At 34.0% G+C, this 17,891-nt stretch overlaps 1 pseudogene; it reads right to left on the bottom strand.

Annotated features, from left to right (window-relative positions):
* LOC130051278 (low-density lipoprotein receptor-related protein 4-like) overlaps window positions 1-17,891 on the bottom strand; it is a 60,379-nt pseudogene that overhangs the window by 10,920 nt on the left and 31,568 nt on the right.

Raw genomic sequence — 17,891 nt, 5'->3', positions numbered from 1 at the left:
CACACTTATACATTTGAGAGGCATTTATATAATAATGTCCTATACAATCTCCTGTGTATTTCGTAATAAGCTCAAAGATCAAGTACACTCAGCGTGTTGGATTTACTCTGACTAATATAACTGAAATTGATCGTGAGATGTGTACAGTGAAAAAGAAGAAAATCGCGTGCTTGTGTAAATTTTGTTGATTTTGGGATCTGAAGAACAAACTGAAGCATCAGAGTAAAAGGGTAATAAAGCTCTGTTTAAGGACATTGCAAGCCATACTCTCATGCGAGAAAATGCAACTTATATTGACTTATTCTGAAGGACATGAACCTCTAGATTAGTAAGACTTATTCTGAAGAAAATGAACCTCTATATTTGTAAAACTTTATATTGCCAATCTTTTGTGAATATAATGAACCACTAGATTTGTAAGACTTTATATTGCCAATCTTTTGTGAATATAATGAACCACTAGATTTGTAAGACTTTATATTGCCAATCTGTTGTGAATATAATGAACCACTAGATTTGTAAGACTTTATATTGCCAATCAGCTGTGAATATAATGAACCACTAGATTTGTAAGACTTTATATTGCCAATCTGTTGTGAATATAATGAACCACTAGATTTGTAAGACTTTATATTTATATGGGATGATAATTCTGATGAGAAGTTTTGTTTAGCACTTAGCAGCACTGAATTAAGCAAGAAATTAAATTATTTTGTGAATGATCAAATTATTGAAAACACACAAGATTCAATAGACAAAGCCTGTGATGATTTGACATCCATTATACTATCTGCAGCTAAACAATCTCTGAAAGAGAAAAGAAATGTGTCCAGCAATAAAAACACACACATTAAAAAAACCAAAAATTGGTTTGATAACGACTTATTTAAGAAAAGAAAAGATCTATTACAATGTGCAGAAATTTTTGCTAAATACCCGAAAGATCCTTTGGTTCGAGGACACTTCTTTAAACTTGGGAGAAACTATGCAAAACTTAGGAAATTTAAATGTAGACAGTTCAAAAACAGCATGCTTGAAAAGATTGATGAACTGCATGATAATAATCCGAAAATGTTTTGGGAATTAATAAAGAAACTCTCAGATGAGAAAGTGGATGACCAAGGATCCCAAATATCTTCTAAAGATTGGCTACACCATTTCATTATGTTAAATACTGTTACAGATTCTTTCAAATCTCGCATTGCTAGTTTGGATGAACAAGTATCTAAACTTGAATCTAAAGCATGTTTTGATGAATTAGACTTTAGGATTTCTAAAACAGAAATCTCTGAAACAATATGTAAATTAAAATGTAACAAATCTCCAGGATTAGAAAGAATAACTAATCACATGCTGAAACATGGACAAACCGCACTTACATGTACACGACACGAGTTTTATACACCCCACCGTGGAAAGACCACGGTGGAAAATCCACGGAAATACACCGTGTCCTCTGTGTTCCACGGTGTGTGTTATTTGCGAATACACACAGCTGCTAAGAGCTTTGTTCTGGCCACGGGCGCCTTGCGGGAGATGTGAAAATGTGCCGCAGGCCAAATAATCAAGATAAGGGTGGAATTTTAAGAAAAGAAAAAATGATACTTATATTGTTTTTCAGCATATTGAGCCGATTCCAACGATACCAAACACTATATATTATGTTTTTAAGAAAACCTGGTTTTGACTTTTTTTCTTTTAGTCTTCTTTCTTCATTAAAATATTCTTAAATTCTATGTTTAAATAATGCGTACTTGCAGGCAATTCCTGTTTTGAATGTGAATTAGTATATTCAGTAAATGAAAAACATACATGTACAACATGTGATAGGGATATTTAATAATTACCGATGTGCTCTCTCTCTCTCTGTGTGTGTGTGTGTGTGTGTGTGTGTGTGTGACAAATGTGCTGTTTAACATAATTACCTCCATCATATTGTGTTGATATGCATCTTGACAAATATAACGTGATCCAATATAGAAATTAGAGCATTGTCGATGATTAACAAATTGGAATTAATTTATTACGTAATTAATAGAAGCAAAAATACAAACCATCGAATGATTTATTTTTAAAATCCCGAGTTAATTACATTTGACCGAGACTTATGTTCGATGTACTTTGATAGAGGTTTTCATTAAAATAAATGTCCATAGGGAGTGTCTGGATAATGCAATGAATTTTGTATAATAAGTATATACCATGCAAATTCCTAGGGTCTTTCTCACAGTATAACTAAATTACGATTAGCTAGTTTGGGTTTTGACTTCTCATGAAAAGTGTTAAATATATTGGGTCGGCGCGATATCAGATCTAGTCTAAGATCACGAGTATCTTACGCCGACCCAATATATTTCATACTTTCCGCAAGAAGCTAAGCACTTCTGTTGATTTCAAATACACGGATTAGCTGACCCCCATTGTTCTACTGAGGCGAAAACCCCTTCGAATTTGCATGGAATGTACAAGTTATACACAGGTCATTGTTATAGTCATACATCATAGTACCGCTAATCCGACAAACATTTTTTTTTATATTTTGAATGAGTTGTTGAATGACGAAGTATGACCAAACTGCAGATTGAACTTTATAGAGCCCCGTGCTAACATTACTTATATTTTTCAATGTATCAGAAGGGGTATGTTGCCGGTTAAGTTGTATAAATTTCTTGACAAGCAATAAAATAACAACAAAAATGGTGCTTAAATTTTCCGATTACGAAAACCTTTCAAGTTTTCAAAGTACACCCTCTCCGATTCTACATGCTTGTATCAACATTTAAGGATGTAAATCCTCGGTGTCAAATGCAACTAGTTCACGAAAGAAAAAAAAACTAATATAAATATAAACAGAAATGACTTAACGATTATTTGCTTTTATTCATATACGCTATCGATTATTAAAATCTTTAATTTAATCTTTAGATGCATTAGATAATGAAAGCAAGAGAGAGAGAGAGAGAGAGAGAGAGAGAGAGAGAGCATTGGTAATCATTGATTATAATATTCATGAATGTATGCAGATACGGGAAGTTTAATACGTTCAGTATAAATCTTGAAAGTACAATTTCTTTCTGATTAATTATCCATCTCCTTTCATTCTGATATTTTTTTTATTTCCCATTTTGTTTTCTTTACATGTTAAATTTTTCGGCTGGTTCGGGTTAGGACTAATGAATGAGTACCCCCCCCCCCCCCCCCCTTCTAAAACGATGTTACGTGCTTAGCTGTCTATCTCCCTCTCAGTCAAAAATAAAATAAATGCATGCTATATATACTGCAACATCATTGGATTTACTGGATAATTCTTCGATTGCACCTTCATAATACATGTTAATGCAAGCGGACTATCTAGGCTTCTTTTTTTTTTCATCTTCGTTAGCCGAGATTATTCGTGCACGAAGGTACAGTTGACTCAAAACCCATTGCTAGCGGAGATTAGATGAATTTTACCCCCGCATTATGTTATAACTGACCAAAACCTAGTACGTTTGTTTTACAACTTTCATTCAGAAGACGCGCAAGTTATTGAGTTATTGAATAAACGAGAAAACGTCTGCATTTTTATTTCAATCGTTGTCAACTCTTTACTTTGTGATATTTCAAGACTACATGTACTCAATTCAATTTATTGGATCTCATCACCATTATGCAATGGTATACAAAAATATAAAGACAAATAGCTGTTATATATATATTTAGTAAATAATACATGCGTGTAATAAAGTATTTATCAAGTTAGAAAAAAAAACCTTAAAAACCGTGTTATGATCAATGTGAAGTATGGGCATTCTAATGAAATTTTCTTAATGAAAGTACGGAGTTTTCTAAAGGTTTGTTTAAAAGTAAAGATAGTTTTAATATTTATTTGTTTAAGTGATAAAAATTTGATTCTTTGCTCACATTGCTTCACAGTTGAGTACATAATGAAATTCATATCCAATGTAATCATGTACATGTATATATCTGACCTTAATCACATATTCCTAATTACGATGAAAACTTTACGTAAAAATAAGCTATTGCTTATGGTACACATTTCTTTGAACTGCTGTTTATCAAATTGAAATTACTGGCATGTGATTGTCGTTGTTCATGACCCTTCTTTTATTTGGTGAAATTGTGCTGCACGTGCCGTGAAACAATGTACCGACGAGTGGTAGGAATAACACAGGTGTTTATATACAGGATGTAGAGAATTTGGGCGTTTCATAAAAAGGTGTGAACGTCTGCAGGGAAGTCTACATACGGATATGAACCGAAAACACCAACGTATCATTAAACAACAATTACAAGAAATGAATGATTTATAGCTAATTTCTAAATAAGTAATGGGGTGAGGGCATGTATGCTGGCCAAGCGAAAAGGGTTTTTGGGTGAATCATTTCGGAAATTATTTCTTTGTTTTATCACACGGAGGTACACGGTGGAATCGACGGAGGTACAGGTGACATCCACGGAGATGCGCGGTGGCATCCACGGAGATCCTCCGTGGACTTCAATGTCTAGCTCGCGCGGAAAAATAGGACTTCAAAGGTGCCGACAATTTTAAAGGTCCACCGTGTTAGGGACAAATTTGTTCCACCGCGTTGCGTGGAACACGCATAAAACTCGTGTCGTGTACATGTATCGATAGCTTACATAAACTATTTAATAGCTGTTTAGTGGGAGGTATTTATCCTAATCAATGGTCATAAGGTATTATAACTTTACTACATAAGTCTGGTGATGCTCACGACCCAAACAATTATCGTGGAATAACCATAACTAGTGCAATAGGTAAATTATTAAATAGTATCCTCAATAGGAGGTTAGAAAAATTTCTTGAAAAGCATAAAATAATTAATGAATGCCAGATTGGTTTCACAAAATCTGCAAGGACATCAGACCACATGTTTATTCTTAAAAATAGCATTGAAACTTATTGCCATAATAAAGAGGGGCGAGTATATGCTTGTTTTGTAGATTTTAGAAAAGCATTTGATACTGTCATACACTCGGGTATCAAATACAAACTACTCAAATTATGTGTTGGAACCCAATTTTATATGCTTATTAAAAGTATGTACAACAATAGTAAATCATGATTAAGATAAAAAGTCATCATACAGACTTTTTCCAAATTAAACTCGGTGTAAAACAGGGAGACAACCTCAGTCCCAACTTGTTTAATATATTTATCAATGATTTACCAGAGTACTTCAAAGATGCAAGTGACCCAATAGTTCTAAACAATAAAATAATACACTGTTTAATGTATGCAGATGATGTAATATTACTGTCACACTCAGCAGTTGGTTTACAATGTAACCTTGATAAATTGCAAAAATTCTGTTCTGATTGGTGCTTGAAAGTCAATATTGATAAAACTAAAGTTTTAATCTTTAACAAGGCAGGAAGATTTCTCAAGCAAAATTTTATTTTGGAGAAAAGGGAAATACAGTGTGTCCCCTCTTACAGATATTTGGGAATATATTTCAATACAGCTGGAAATTTTTCTAATGCTCAAGAGGATCTGTACAAAAAGGTAATGAAAGCATATTTCAAACTACATAAAGATTTTTTATCATTACAACCTAGCATTAAAACATCCCTTCATGTCTATGATCACACAATCAAGCCAATTTTATTCTACGGCAGTGAGATTTGGGGAATTTTTAATCGCCCTTCTTTTTTCAATCGCAATGATATCTCCTTACATGATTTTTACTCTCAATTAAAATGTGAAAACCTGCATGTAAAATTCTGTAAATTTATTCTAGGTCTTCATAGAAAAAGCTCAAACTTTGCAACACTATCCGAACTTGGCAGGTTTCCACTACATTTTGATGTAGTGAAAAATATAATAAAATATGTAAACAGATTAGAAAATCTGGGTACTTCTTCTGTACTAAATGCTGCATATATGCAAAGTAAGCATAATGCTTGTACATTAAAATCGCAATCATGGTATGGTGTGGTGCAAAAGTTATTTGGAATTGTTGGAATTAGAAACAATCATATTGCAATCAATAACCTATCATTTTTTAAGAAAAAAATGCAAGGAATTGTTATGCAATCATTATTTGAAAGAATGGGGACATATCAGAAGTTTACAATATGGAAAACTTGAAACTTATGTTAAATTTAAAACTAATTTTGTTTTTGAAAACTACTTAACACTCTTACCACCTGCACAACGTAAAGCACTTGCAAGATTACGTACATCAGCGCACAATTTACCAGTAGAACGAGGTCGTTATTCAGGAATCCCTTGACATTTAAGATTTTGCACAAAGTGTTCTTCTTGTAGAATTGGTGATGAAATTCATCTAATTTTTGAATGTTTAACTTATAACTCACTCAGGCAGAACATGTATGAAATTATAAAACAACAATGTGAACATTTTTCCAGTCTTGACAACATGAATAGATTAATATGGTTACTCAATTGTGAAAATACTGATGTACTTGTAGCCCTTTGCGATTTGATTAAAGAAGCAATATAAATTGAAACATGCGAAAGTTCAAACCAATATGTTTATACATAATTATGCACTCCTTGTAACCATGACATGTTGACTTAGTACCAATGCACCGTCCCGTGGTATCTTTTGCATTACATTCAATCATATGTACTTGTACTACGTGCCTATTACTATTATGTGTCATTGCATATATTGTTATTATTTTCTTCCTGTGTGCATTCCTGACTGTTTTGCATTAGGATACACGGTGGTATTTACATATATTACATCAAGTAATGTCTCATGTTAAGTACATTGTCTAAGCTCATACTACTAGTATTACTGTATATTATGTGTGAACCATATGAAACCATATTGCACATATGCACTCATTATAAACATAACATGTGGATCTAGTACCAATGCACCGTCCCGTGGTATCTTTTGCATTACAGTGGAGTTAATCATATGTACTTATACTACCTTTACTATTATTACATGTAGAGTTGTTATGTACATGTATATATATATAGACATCTATATATATATTTTTTTTTTCTATGTGTATTTCTGACTGTTTTGCATTAGGATACACGGTAGTACTTACATATAATACAAATAAGTATTATCATGTTCAAATGTCTCGTGTATGAACATTGCTCATACTAATAGTGCATATTTTACTCTTGTTTTGTTTTTCTTTTTATCGTCATTGCACATTGAAATGTTAACAATCATGTATGCTGTATGCCCGAGAGGGCCTAATTTGGAAATAAATCATATTCTATTCTATTGTCATTCTTTTGTGAATATAATGAACCACTAAATTTGCAAGACTATATATTGCCAATCTTTTGTGAATAAAATGAACCTCTTCTGTCCTGTTGTAGAGAAGAATCGTACACGGTGACTTTTTTTTGCGTTTTCTACTGCATTCACATCAACCTCCTTAGTCAATGCTGATTTTCTGGCAAAATGAAGTTTGTTCCCAAATATCCAACCAAAGAAATCCTACAACAATTATAAGTTTATAAGCGTGTATAAGAAGTTTTTGCTGAGTGTTTGGTACTGTGCTAATGAATCTACAAAATTCAAATAATATGTATGATGGTTATTTTCTGGAGAAGTTTTAACTTTCATGTAGTTGAAGGGAATGTGAAATAATCCAGTCTATATAAAGAAAATGGTTTAGATATTTTCATTGTACTTGTATGCAAATATATATAACTCGATAAATTTTCAAATCGCAGAAATTCCTTCCCTTGCGTCACTAACAGAAATGACTTATCAATTATGATTAATTGTGTATCCTTATAGCAAATAATTGAATTATATATAGCGCATTTGCCATGACATTTACTATCATCTAGCAGTGTCTATAAGAACCCAATCTGTACCGTTTTATACGTTCTACTATTTTCTCAAATATTGAGCATGTATCTTTACTTTTGCTTGCAACCAAATCATAGTAAGGATTATACAGCCAGGGGAGTTAATGCAGCATGCATCTTTATTGACCCCTCTCTATTTGTCCTCTTTATTTGGACAATATATTCGTGTCTATGCAGACAGTCAATTATACACCAGTTTTAATTCGCTCCATGCTGATTTCCCTCCAAGATTTTGAATGTCGATACACATGAATGCATTGTTTACCCAGTGTTTGAGTCAAGCTATAATTTTATTTTAATAATGATAAAGGAATTTTTTTTTAAATCAGAAAATGTAAACCTTATATGCAAATGCCTGCGTTGCACCAACTGCGATGATGTGGCTTTTAATGTCAGATCCATTGACCATACAGCTTTTAATAATTGTACCATCAAGCCAGTATATTCTGAAAAGATTAATAAAACTGTGTATAATACATGTATATATATCAGATTTAAGATTGTAAATCCTTCGAAAATTTAGTGAGTGCATTTTAGTTACGGCTTGGGTAACTGCCTAGTTTAACATCCATTTTTAAAGACTAAATTTCAATGACTATTTCTTATAGTATCCCAGAAATGTCATAAAATTTTGCTGAGTTTTCAACCAAAAATCAAGCTTCACACTTACACATTAGACGATACCACACTTTACCACCGATCCATTGAGAATGCAGAAGTAATAAGATTACCCAAACGTTATAAAGTTAGGAAAATTGACACTTAAGAAGATATGTCATTATGTTGCTAAACTCCATATCGCTACAATGTAAGTCAATTTTCTTCAGTTAATATATATTGTACCAAAGAAAAGTCTTATCTTTATTGCCACGTGACATTTTCCCCTCGATACTACTTTATACCTCGTGACGTACTTTTTAATGTAAAACTTATACGGTACCAATTTTGATGCACCAGATGCGCATTTCGACAAATAATGTCTCTTCAGTGATGCTCAACGGAAATGTTTGAAATCCGAAATAACTATGAAGTTTTAGAGCTAAATATAGCCAAAATCAGCGTGCCAAAAAGTGGAACCAAATTCGTTCTAGGATAAGAGTTATGCATGAGGGAGATAATCCTTGATTTTGAAATGAATTTCTAAATTGTATAACAGCAATTAAATATGCATCCGTATTTAATGTGACGTCATATAGTGTGAAGTACAATGAGGTATATTTCTGTAGAGCGCTGTGGTTTTTCGATGCGAAGTTTACCAGGATGATATAAATCATCAAAATTGATACTTTAAAAATTAACTAATTTAAAAATATAATATGTTAGGCTGAATGTTGTCTAACGTGGTTCATATCTATTGTTACGCCTTATACGTATTGTGACTACTTCGTTTACCTGGACATAGAGGGTCCAATACGGGTGTGACTCATCAACACGGGATCTTTACTCCTCTTAGGAGCCTGATACAACATCTAGTATATCCAGGGGTCCGTGTGTGTCCTACTCTTGATTTTGAATTCTTTGCCGGATTAATGAGAATACCCACTGTTCGTTACTTGAATTCTATCATATTAATATGTAGCCAAAACCTATATCGCTACGTGGATGTTCATTAGTTACACAAAATTATAAGCATTTGATATACCAGAGAGGAACATCTCATATTACCACCTGATCGTATCAGTCATGTAACCCGATGTGTATACATTTCAAAGTTCCTTCAATATATTGCTTCTGCACAAGTGAAAATCTTATAGCATTCAAATATAAACTAGTTAGAGAGGCAAATCCACTGTCGTTAATATTGATCAAACATGCTCGGCATAACTCCCGTACTCTGACCGTCCCATGCTTGATTGGTGTACAACACTGTGCGACCGCACAATGCCGTCAGGAAAAATATGGACCCCTAGAAACTCCAGACATGGAATTAGTTGTTCAGAAAGATTTCGCATCCCCAGTTGAATTGTCACACCGACATCAATCCTTCTGTTTTGACATGGAGTAATTTGTAGTAAAACATCAGCATGAAAATAACACCTTAACAATTAGTACGAAACACGTGAGAAAACACTGGACCGATGACACACTGTGTTTGCAAATGATATCATTAGAATGATCATAGAATGTGCAAACTGCAGTTTCTGAACTCCAATGTTGATGCTCCTGTAATATCAACATATTTATCAGTAGCTTGCCCAGGTTTAGAACTTGATACAAACAGATGTGATATTGCGTGTGCAATCAGTTGAAAGACTCCATACACATGATAATGGAATAGTACTACATAGACATTGGAGGTTGACGGTGACAAAATTGTAGTCATTCCATTCGTTATAAAGTTTAGTTGTTAGTTTACCGCTAATATCTTTGTTCAGTAAAACATTCAAATTTGAAAAGGATGTAGAAAATTTTGTATTGTTTTATAGTTCGTTATGATATCACGTAATTCTAGGATGAAAACTTAGCAAGAAGTGTTGATGGAAATACATCGTCAACACGATGTTTCCAAGATTTAAATCGTTTTTGCATTCTTGATGAATGATGGTAAACTTTTCACTGTCTTCCTTCAGTTTTTGCATAGAAGATACGAATTGAACGATTTTCATCATTGAAATATCTAATGCTAATCCATTCATTTTCCACAGAATTAGAAATTACCTGCTACTTGTGACGTCATAATGGAGAGAACTGGGATTGCCCATATTTGCAGACGACACAATGATTTTGGGAGTATCCCTGTTCCATGTCCCTCGCATTATAGACTTCCCTGATGATCCGGAAATCCAGAAAAGATACCTAAACCGTATTCAAATATATTTATATCCAGATGGTTCTTTAGAATCGAAATTAAATCTTTTAGAATAGACAAAATATGATACTGGATAACTATGAAACAATGAAGGAGAAATCAATACTTGTATTACTTTGACGTTGAATTAGAGAATTAGCTTGTGAAACATTGTAAAATTTCAACAGACCCATTATGTGCATCCAACGTTAGTGAAACGGGCCGTTGAAGTCCAGAATAGATTGTTGAAATTGTTCGAGAATTCAGGGAGAAGGTCCTGATGCTAGACTGGTGAGGTTCAATCCATCCAAGAAGATTGGAAATCCAGTCAAAAATGAGATCTGCATGAATTGTTGAATTATATTCTATTAAATTTGATATAAAAAAAAAATCAGATATCTTAAAGGACTATATTTCGATAAAAATGTACTTTTATGTTCGACTTCTCTATTCTATAGTTTCTGATTTCAATCCCAGCTCAACATATTCTTAAATTCATGGTTAAATCCTACATAAAGGCTAGGTCATAATTCTTTTGGTTTCAATTTCGGGCTTTGGATTACAACGAATAAAGAGAATATCATAATGCAATGAAATAAACTTCATTACAATATTTACGATTTAATCATGCGAATTTCAAGGTACTCAGTAGTATATGATGTCACAATGAAATAGTGCGCTGTGCCAGTGAGGACATTCGTTATCTCGCGGGAAAATGACATGATATATTAGAATTGTTCAATAATGCAATGGATTTTTCTCGCTATATCACACAGACAGTAAACATTACATGGTCATACAACCATTGCAATCGTAATTCCAACATTCACGCAAATGTACAAGTATAAAAAGGGTGGTGGTATGTATCATTGAATATTCAGCTGTACAAATAAAAGGGCCGGTATATCGAATCAGTCTGTATGGAATGATATATTGCACCACGATTGGCCTTGCGTCACACTTAACACAATAACGTCAACATGTGTATAACGAGACATTGGACTAGCAACCGTTATGAACAAATATGTGTCCCACAAATTTCTAAAACCTCTTTTAAAAAAGGGCAACCGCCGATCTAAACTAAATATTTAGGTATGTTTCAGACAATACGTGATTAGCTGTCATTATCTATCAATATCCTGCGGAAGAGTAAGTATTTATCATAATCTTAAGTTGTTAGCGCTCATGCGGTCTCAGATCGTTACATACGTATTTCAATAATATATCCGGCAAGTGAAAATAACGAGCAGTTATCAATCTAATAAATACTATAAAGAATATAATTTGCTATAAAGAAAAGTCATTAAAAGTATAACAAATACATCAGAGGTGGAATCGGATGTCTAGAAGGAGGAAGAATATAGCAAAACAGCTATGAACCCACATGCATTGTCATTTGCAGGATCCGAGCCAGGGTCGTTTGCAAAGGGGGTGGGGGTGCAAGTTGCTTCAAGTTATCTAAGCGATATGTTGTGACCAAGAGCATTAATTATCTTAATTTCCAAGATATTTTTATCACTTTGCAAGAGGTGTAAAGGAGAAAATAAACACAAACTGACGGAGTTTTTGTTCACATCTTAATGAATGCTCGCAGCGTTGTCCTGATATGAACGTATTTTTCGAGCCTCGAAACCAGCCTCATTCATAGTCGTGATGAATGTTGCCCGGAAATAGCAGATTATCATTATCAAGTCTGCCTCCACTTTTTCATTTCCAAAATCAAAAGCATGGTATGAATTTGCCATGTTGCAGAAGGTGCAGTTTTAAACTTAGTTGCAGGCGGTATTTAAAATCTTAAAACACCTGAACGGTATGTTTAATATTTGTTTTATTAATTGACGAAATGTGTGTCTGTTTACACAATAAATTCTTTATAGAAATTTTGATGCGTGTTTCTTTTTTATTTTCCTTCATTGCAGTGGCAGATCCAGGATTTCTGAAAGGAACACATATGAAAGTCAATTATTAGCCAAAATATGGAGCTATTTTGGGTGCCAATCTGGGATTTTACTCACATTATTTCTAAATTTATGACGATAACAGGAGGTGGCCTCATCTAAATCTGCTACCGCAATTCGTAAGCAAAGAGCCAGATGAAAGACATTTGAAGTGGTGATTGTATTCATACACAAGAAATTCTGAGCACGTGACCGATTTCATGTCATCACAAATTGAATGTCAATTTCGTTAGTATTATCATAAAAGGAAACGCATTGGCAAATGTAAATATTGGGGTTGAAATAATATGCTTTGAAATCAGCATTCCGCATATTATATGGTCTTTACCATGATCAACTTTGCAAATAAAACCTTTCGTTGCTTAGAATCCGCGTGTTACGTGTTTCACTCGCATTTTTAGGCGGTTCTTTGTATACTGATTTTGACTGCGGATGCCTCCCTTTACCTGATCAAGATATAAGGCTCATGGCGAGTGTGATAAATCAATAGGAGATTCTTACTCTTCCGGAGCACCTGATCACTTCTTTGATGTGTACAGGGGTCCGTGTTTGTCTTGCTATTGATTGATTGATATGAGATTTATAAATTGATGACTTTTTCATCCTTATTTTGAAAAAAGAACCTACCAAATAAGACAATATTCATACTTTGGGCAAACACTTTTCGGGACCTCCACAACACGTTTTATAATTTATACAACTAAGTTAACTTTCGATGCCATAACATTTTGCACTAGTGGAGAGACGATTAAACATCGTTATGTGAAGTGTGTAACATTAAAGTGGGAGTTCTAACGAACTCAAAGACATCCAGAATTTACACTTTGCTTTCCTACTCATTGTCTGGACATTGTTAGACAGTCTTGTGACTTTATGGCAAATACCATTGTTACCTAATTTACCGTATCCCGATAACTTTGATAATGCCGCACGATATTTCATGTGTTTTTACCTCTAGCGGATGACACGGATGCCAATTTTCTGATCTGCTTATTGACGATGTTTAATTCCTTTAATGCTCTATTTTTGCTGTCTATATAATAGATAACATGCAAATTGGCATCGACAGCAAAGGTCTCGATGAAGGAAGATGAAACGCTAAGATACGGAATCTGGCCACGTCTTCCATTGACGGAGAGCACGCTAAACAGGAAAAATGTTGTTGCATTATTTACGACGAAACCATCTTCGTTGATCCATGAACTTTCTGAGGAATGAACAAAACCAATCTTGAAATTCGTTGAAAATGAAAACAAATATAAGTAAACACGTCATTACATAATGAAGTAGATGTATTCCGTGTATCAGTCTATTAAACTTCACCAAATTTGATGAAAATGTGATAACCTACAGCAAGCATGGAATACTTTTTCAGTGATCAAGAATCTATGCTTCTATATCGTATTCCATAACGCAAATGAAATTGCCATTTTACAAATCTCTGGATTTTTTCATTTAACAGAGAAAGCATCTGAGTTACCTGTACACGTCAAGCTGTCTGTGGAGAGTCGGGAGCCTTCGGCACAGAGACACGTGGGGCCCGTAGGAGTGTTAACACACATATGTTGACAGCCTCGAGAAGAACACGGGTCTATACGAAAAAAAGTATACCTTTTCCTACATAACAATGTATACATGTACAAAGGAATCAATTACTAACGAATACTACATGTTAGGCAATGCATACCAATTCCTCATCATTTTTTAAGTTCAATGATGATTCTGTTTTCAAGCTAAAAAAAAGTCAAGAAGTTATTTCTCACAATTCAACCTTTATCATTGATGATAAGTTAGTTATAGCCGCAAAACTAAATAAAACTGAATACCTTTACGATATATCATAAACAATACAGGTGGCTGGATAACTTACTACATGTATAACAAACACACACTGTGCTAATTCACAATAAACAAAAATAAACAAATAGTATTTTCATTTGAAATATAATACGATGAAATACGATAAAAGGAAAATTAGTTCCTACAAATTTAACAATTATAAATCATTTAAAAATGCTGAATAGATATTTGGTTTTGATAATTTTACTTAAACGTCTATCCTGTGTACAGATAATGTACGAACGGTAAGTTACGCCGTGATTAGTTAGGTTTAGACCCTCCATAGGTGTAAGTAAAGTCATGATTAGTTAGGTTTAGACCCTCCATAGGTATAAGTAAAGTCATGATTAGTTAGGTTTAGACCCTCTATAGGTATAAGTAAAGTCATGATTAGTTAGGTTTAGACTCTCCATACGTATAATTAAAGCCATGATTAGTTAGGTTTAGACCCTCTATAGGTATAAGTAAAGTCATGATTAGTTAGGTTTAGACCCTCCATAGGTATAAGTAAAGTCATGATTAGTTAGGTTTAGACCCTCCATATGTACAAGTAAAGTCATGATTAGTTAGGTTTAGACCCTCCATAGGTATAAGTAAAGGCATGATTAGTTAGGTGTAGACCCTCCATAGATGTACGTTAAGCCGTGATTAGTTAGGTTTAGACCCTCTTTAAATGTAACTTAAGCCGTGATTAATTAGGTGTAGACCCTCTATAGGTGTAAGTAAAGTCATGATTAGTTAGGTTTAGACCCTCCATAAATGTAAGTTAAGCCGTAATTAGTTAGGTTTAGACCCTCTATAGATGTAAGTTAAGCCGTGATTAGTTAGGTTTAGACCCTCTATAGGTATAAGTAAAGGCATGATGAGTTAGGTTTAGACCCTCTATAGGTATAAGTAAAGGCATGATGAATTAGGTTAAGACCCTCTATAGGTGTAAATTAAAGACATACACAACGTTTTTGACATCTTTCCAAAATTACTTTTCATATTCTTGGTATGAGGAGTTTTTGTATGTTTTCGAATTTTATATTGTAGCAATAATACCAAACTTCGTATATCAGTCAGGGTAGATCAGCGGTTAGATCCCCTAACTAGTAATGAATGGACCCGGGTTTGATCCCCGTGTGTTTCAAAGATGCTCTCCTTTCTGTGCTACAATAGCATTGTAATGTCCATGTATATAAACTTTTATAATACATGAGAGATGATTTTACGTTTTTACTTCCAACAATCAGGGACTTTCAAAATATGCTAAACCCTAAAGTACGTTTGGTAATATAACCCAATATGTTTTACAGAAACGATAGAATGCAAGTGAATTATACTTGAAATGTCACGAAAAATATATATTACTGGAAAACGTTGCGTATATCCTTCAGAAATGTTTATGTAAGTATAGACAACATGATGAAATGTTTGTAAGTTGAGATATGTTCGTCAAGGTTTAGCCAATGTCAATACATCTGGTGTGTCCAGGGTCCCGTGTTACACAATGTCAATACATCTGGTGTGTCCAGGGTCCCGTGTTTGCCTTACTCTTAATGTTCTGTTCTTTGTTGGAATTATGAGATTGGTCACTGTTCATAATCTTCACCTTTTCATCATAGGATAGATGTGAGTTAAGACATGTTTATCTAGCTATAGTTGGTATGATTAGATGGTAACTAGGATCTGTTTATTTCATATAGGGCGGGTGTGACCGGTTGACAGAGGATGCTGACTCCTCCTAGTCACCTGATCCCACCTCTGGCATATCGAGGGTCCCGTGTTTACTAAACTCTCCATTTTGTAATACTTATAGGAGTTAAAAGATTGATCACTGTTCGTTATCTTCACTTTTCATTTAACAATATGATAGAATATTTGTAAATTCAGACATAAGCACCTAAATAATGCTTGGGTGTCTCTTCATCGTAAACGTGAACAGCGAATGGCTTTGCTGACTCGAGCTTTAAGCTGTAAAGAGATGATCCTGGTGTCGTGTCTATACCAAACACCGTTTTAGCTCCAGTGCTAACAGCGTGCAGCATATTCTAAACAAAAGAAAACAAACACGTGAGGTCGCACTGTTGTACAGACGGAGAGGGAAAAGCAAACATATCAATATTATCATATACTTTCAATTTCGTTTCTTCTTTTTCTTTAAAGGTTTGCTAGGATATATCACACGATATATGCAAACAGTACGTCACAATCAATTCACAAGCAAATTACTACGCCGTTAATTATTTAAATTGTTCGTGTTTTTCACCTTTTACTCAGTTTAACCAATAAAGAAATCGTTAAAAATATAATTGCTGTTAGTTTCTAAATGAAATTGAAAGCATATAATAAAAAGGTTATAGACTTTGTATGGGAAAATATGACGACCACGTTTTTTGTCGCGGACGGACCTCGCAAACTCGGTCCGTCTACGCTCCAAAAAACTTGGTCGACATATTTTCCCATACAAAATATATAACCTATAATTGCAAGTTAGAGATTATGTAAATAGATTAACCCCTGAACAGGGGAAAAGCCACAAAAGAATACAAAGTTCAACAAGCCGAATGAAGCCCGGATAATTCGTGATTCACTATTACATTCAACTACCTGACGTTTTTGTCTTAAAATATATTTAATTAAACTTGATTTGTCTGTTGGTGTCAACACAACACAAGCAATTACATGTAGTACGTTCAATATGGTCATTTCAGTACCAAAAAATGAAAGAAAGCGTTGCACGCGCATACACGCGCACGCGTGTATGATTCCGAATTTTTGTTGATGTCGTTCAACAGGCATGTGTATCATATACCCACAGTGTGAATTTCATAACGTTTCCACCAAATACAAGGAAGTTATAGCGATTTTAAAATCGTCCAATCAGAATTCAGCACACGTGCATGTACGTGCTGAGCAGTAATTCTAACCACAGCAATTTGTAAAGAGTACCAAGACACATCTAAACCATTAATATCAATAGAATTTGATGAAAAACAAAAACGTTATCATCCTTTAAAAATTGAACATTTAAAAAACGTTACACGCGCATGCACGTGTGTGTTGGCATTTTTTTTTACACTAATATATAGATACACATATTGTCTACGTATGCTGTGAATATCATCTCATTCGCTTCATAAATAAGATAGTTACAAACGTTTTAGTATTATCCAATCAAAATGAAGCGCACGGGCATGCGCGTGCAAATTGGTAATTTTGACCATGCAAATCTGTTAAGGGTCTCAATATCTACGTATGATATGAATTTCAAGTCATTTCAATGAACAACAAAAAAGTTAGACTGATTCCAAAGTTAGCATACAAATTTTGTAATGCGCGTGTACGCGCATGCGTGCGCGTGCTGACAAAATAACTATTATTTTTCATATGTACAAATGATATCCTATCATCCTATTTAGGTTTTATATCGCTTCCTTCAATATTCTGATTTTCCATTTTTTGTACCAAAATTTCAATGCACGTG

Source organism: Ostrea edulis, chromosome 1 (genome assembly GCF_947568905.1).
Source record: "Ostrea edulis chromosome 1, xbOstEdul1.1, whole genome shotgun sequence".
In the NCBI taxonomy this organism is placed as follows: Eukaryota; Metazoa; Mollusca; class Bivalvia; order Ostreida; family Ostreidae; genus Ostrea; species Ostrea edulis.
Note: the sequence above shows the minus strand (reverse complement) of the source record. Positions and strands in the feature narration are given on the sequence as shown.